At 36.2% G+C, this 5388-nt stretch overlaps 1 long non-coding RNA gene across 1 annotated transcript in view; it reads right to left on the reverse strand.

The window, feature by feature from the left end:
• Positions 1–652: 652 nt before the first annotated feature.
• Positions 653–5388, reverse strand: part of LOC128248526 (uncharacterized) — a 21966-nt gene continuing 17230 nt past the window's right edge. Inside the window, exon 3 of the long non-coding RNA XR_008264699.1 lies at positions 653–935. This is a non-coding gene — a long non-coding RNA (uncharacterized LOC128248526). The remainder of the gene's footprint in view (positions 936–5388) is intronic.

A 5388-nucleotide genomic window follows, 5' to 3' on the forward strand; every position in this document is an offset into this window, starting at 1 on the left:
TATATATCTATGGTATATACATGTGTGAATGTATATGTTGCATGTACGTGTCTATATGTGTGTGTGTGTTGTTGCTGAGTGCATATGTATGTGTATGTGTTTGTATTTGTGTTTCTGTGACTATGTGTAAGAGCATCTGCGCGCATGCCTTTATGTTTATACATAAACGTGCAACACATACACAAAGTGAGGACTTCATGCACAGACGCGAACTCATTCACACACGCACTCACACACACAAACATATACACACACATGCGTATCTTAAGCAATTTTCCAAAACCTGATTGTATCTGTTATATTTTATGGCGTTATCTTAATCCACGAAGTATATTGAATTTATCTGACAATTAAAAATGTTGCATTATGCGTAGATTTACGTCATAATTTTGGTAAACCAATCAAATACACAAATATTATGTTATCTATGTTTTGTAGACTATTGTATTTGGAGTGCGGGTGGACAAACTATAACAGGTAAACAGGTTGGTATCCGATAGGGACCTAAGCATCAGCTTTGCGGTATTTATGACGACATTAATTACACTGTGTTAAATTATTTTTGTCCTTGGGTAGCAATTATTTCCTTTTTGCTAATCCCAACAAACTATGAAAAATTGCACATATTTCCTTCAAATTTGCTTTTCTTACATTTATTCAAATCACAAGGCTTTATTGCTTCGCCACTACTCCTGCTCATGATCAGAGTTGCCCATACTGTCAGTCACTAAGGGATATACTCAAGAGGTTAAGATCAAGCAGCTGACAAGCAAGTCTATGATATTGAGCAGGATATTAGCTTTGTCGATATTTCTGCTTCAGCAATTCTTCGCTAATTCTGTCAGCGCTAAAGAAAGTCAGTCTCAAAGCACTGGTGTCCAGCTGATAAAAGCAAAGTTTGAAAGAAAAGTAGTCATTTCCTTTGGTTTTGGTTTCTAGATGGAAGCAAATAGGAAATAACAGTTACTGATCAAACACAAAATAAAATAAAAAATAAGAAATAAAAATTTTGTTAGCGTTATCATTGCGTTAATATTCTGGTGTCAGGATGTGTCGAACCTGTCGAGTCTTTTCTACTCTAGGCACAAGGCCCGAAATTTTGGGGGAAGCGTATAGTCGATTAGATTGACCCCAGTATGCAACTGGTACTTAATTTATTGATGTCGAAAGGATGAAAGGCAAAGTCGATCTCGGTGGAATTTGAACTCAGAACGTAAGACAGTCGAAATACCGCTAAGCATTTCACCCGGCATGCTAACGTTTCTGCCAGCCCGCCATAATGTCGAACCTGCAGAATCTTCAACACGCCGGGTTAAATGCTTATCGGCGTTTCGTCCGAATTTACGTTCTCCATTCAAATTACGCCGCGCTCAACTTTGCCTTTCGTTCTTGCGGCATTGAGCACTAGGGTTGACGCAATCGAATTGATCCTTCCCCGATACCAAATTGCTGGCCTTGTGCCAGAATTTGAAACAAATATCCTGCTGTGAGGACCAACGACGGCGATGTAGATATTGGCGATGGTGGTGTTGGTGATGACGTGTTGACGATGAAGATAAAAATTGTTGATGATGATGATGATGATGATGATGATGATGGTGATGATGATGATGATGATGATGATGATGATGATGATGATGATGATGACGTGGTTGTTTGTGGTTGTGACGGTTCTGCTGCTGTACACGCTGGTCGTGATTTTTTGTGGCAGTAGGGATTATAAAGATGATGATGATGACGATGGTTTTATTGATGACTAGCAATAATCAATAATGATGACGCAGAAAGTGATGGTTTACCGATGACATTAGTTGTAAGGAGGGAAGTGTTAGACAATCTTGAAACCCTGTCTGCTACAATGTAAGTAAAAGTATAAGATAACAAATGGATAACTAGCGTACGATGCATCATATATGCGCATGCGTATGTGTGAGTGTGAGACTAAGTATTTGCGTGAGTATATCTATGTGAATTGTGTGGGGTATGTGTGTCTGTATGTGTTGGTAGTAGCGAGAATTGCCTGGTATGCGGTGAACGCAGTTCCAAACTGATGATATCCATTTTATTAAAATCATGTGATATGTTAGTTCCGAGCCACATAATAGACGATGTTCATCAGCAAGAGCTATGTGTATGTCTTTATGTCTTTATACACAAGCGGCGAGCTGGCAGAAACGTTAGCACGCCGGGCGAAATGCTTAGCGGTATTTCGTCTGCTGCTACGTTCTGAGTTCAAATTCCGCCGAGGTCGACTTTGCCTTTCATCCTTTCGGGGTCGATTAAATAAGTACCAGTTACGAACTGGGGTCGATATAGTCGACTTAATCCGTTTGTCTGTCCTTGTTTGTTCCCTCTCTGTGTAGCCCCTTGTAAAGGGGCTTGTGTAAAGAAATAACACAAGCGCCAATATGAGAGGTTCTATGAAGGCTAATACAGCAGTACGCGGTGTTCTAAAAAGTCATCCATGTTATGTTGGATATATATAGAGATTGCCTTATGGGCTTAATACTAACATACATACATACGTACATACAAAATGGCGCCATCAACATCGGACTTGCAGGTGTAGAGGACAGTTTAAAAAGTCCGTTTTGAACGCCTTCCTCTACAAATATGCCAACTTCTCCAGCCTACTTCGGTAACTAGTTTATCTCTCCAATATTTAATAAGAGAAACACTTTTTACTCGCCATCGTAACGCTATCTTGAACATATTTTAAAATATACAGTTACACCGGGTGGAATCTCGCTAACACGACATTGGCTGAAACTAACACCACCAGAGATGAAACTAACAACATCACCAGCGATGAAAACAGAACTACTTCACCACTAAGTTATTTAAGAAGGCGTAAATACGCTTCTCATTTTACTTGGACTGAACAAGTAAACCAAGATTTTATGTTTACAGTATTTTGTTGTTGTTATCGGCCTTGATTTCATTTTTCTTCGTTTAATACTAAAATGTGTCTTGCAGTACCATTTTCTATATTTTTGTCAATCCTTCTAGTTAACAGTATATTATTTCTGTTATTGACTCTGTTCTAAGTATGCTTTTCTCAAGAAGGTGCGGGCTTTTTGCCCACCATAGGCTTTGGGGATGGCCCAGTATTCTGGGACTTTTTTCTGAATTACACTGGGTGCACTCTACTCAGAGTAACTTAGAAAAATAATAATACTAAAAATAATAACAACAACAATTATAATAATAATGATGATAATAATAATAATGATAATAATAATAATAATAATAATAATAATAATAATAATAATAATAACAACAACAACAACAACAATAGTTATTATTATTATTATTATTATTATTATTATTAGTAGTAGTAGTAGTAGTAGTAGTAGTAGTAGTAGTTTCACTATGAAGGCGGCAATCTCGCAGAAACCTCAGTACGCCTTTCATATTTTGCTATCGATTAATTCAGACCAAGTTTAGCACTGCGGTTGATATAATCGCTTAGCTCCCTCGACACAAAATTTAAGGACTTGTGCCTTTAGCAGAAAATAACAATTATTATTGTAAATTCCGACGATATCTTTCCTCGTTATACTGTTGACATTGGTGCTACTGTTGTTATTGTTGTTGTTGTAGTCAGCATTATAAATCATATTAATAAATTAATTTTCATTTGGTCTTTATGTTTATTGACAAAACACAACGGCATTTTACATTTTATATTGTGAAACGTGAATAAATCGGTTTTATGATTTTACAGAGAATAAAAGTTAAATATTTGATTGCAGCATATCTTCCAGCTAATAAAAAACTCTAAGCTATAAAATATTCCTATGTTAAAGAATGTAGAAGTAACAAAAAGACATACATAGATACATTCACACACAGATACACATAGACACACACACACATTTAATATATATATATATATATTATATTATATTATATTATATTATATTATATACCATATTGTATATTTCTATGTATATGTCTTGACGATGAGCTGTGGGTGTATGTATGAGTGTTTTAATGGCACTGAACATAATGTAGAAAAATTTGATTTTGTTCTCAGTTTACAGTCAGTTCATCTGGTATTCCCAAATTAACAGACATGCACGGACAGACACACATACACACACAAACACATATATGTACGTATATATATATATATATATATATATATAGAGAGAGAGAGAGAGAGAGAGAGAGAGAGAGAGAGAGAGAGAGAGTGAGAGAGAGAGAGATAGTTAGATAGATAGATAGATAGATAGATAGACACATAGATAGATAGATAGATTGATAGATAGGTAGATAGATAGATAGATAGATATATAGAGAGATGGGGAGAGAGTGACATACATCAAGCTAGAAAATAAATGTATAGATAGAGTGACAGACGATTTAATGAATAACAATATATATAGAATATAAGAATATGAAATACACGTTTACATACATACAAGACGAACTAAAATATAGATGGCACTCCGTCGCTTACGACGTCGAGGGTTCCAGTTGATCCGATCGACGGAACAGCCTGCTCGTGAAATTAACGTGCAAGTGGCTGAGCACTCCACAGACTCGTGTACCCTTAACGAAGTTCTCGGAGATATTCAGCGTGACACAGTGTGACAAGGCTGACCCTTTGAAACACAGGCACAACAGAAACAGGAAGTAAGAGTGAAAGAAAGTTGTGGTGGACGAGTACAGCACGGTTCGCCACCATCCCCTGCCGTAGCCTCGTGGAACTTTAGGTGTTTTCGCTCAATAAACACTCACAACATCCGGTCTGGGAATCGAAACCGCGATCCTATGACCGCGAGCCCGCTGCCCTAACCACTGGGCCATTGAGCCTCCACGAACTAAAATATATACCAATATAAAGTGTAATTATTTTATAGGAAATATAGACGACAGTGAAGAAACGAAAGATAGTATATCAAATTTTAATAACGTTGAATATTATATAATTATGAATATTTTTACAGATATTTGTATACGCAATTTTAAAAGAATAAAAAAATATAAAAATAAATAACTGAGAGTAAACAATTATTCTGTTTGAACCGGATTGATATTTAGAGTATATTAATAATTATAATGAAGAGAATGTTAACAAGGTTAGACAATAGAGCAAGCTACACACTTTGGGATGTGAGCCATACGAATATTTGTATATAATATTACTGGTTTGTTAATGCTTTTCATCTAATTTGAAGAAGAATGGATTTTTGGAATCAGAGGAACCAGTGGACAGATTTAAATACTTTGCTGTATTAAATTGTAAGAATTGGACTACTTTCAGGTATCTGAGAATATCCACTGCAACGGTTACAAGGACGACGGTTATATATCCAGGATTACTAAGATTTTTTTCCGGAAATTTGATGTTATACATACACACACACACACACACACACA

Source organism: Octopus bimaculoides, chromosome 8 (genome assembly GCF_001194135.2).
Source record: "Octopus bimaculoides isolate UCB-OBI-ISO-001 chromosome 8, ASM119413v2, whole genome shotgun sequence".
Lineage (NCBI taxonomy): Eukaryota > Metazoa > Mollusca > Cephalopoda > Octopoda > Octopodidae > Octopus > Octopus bimaculoides.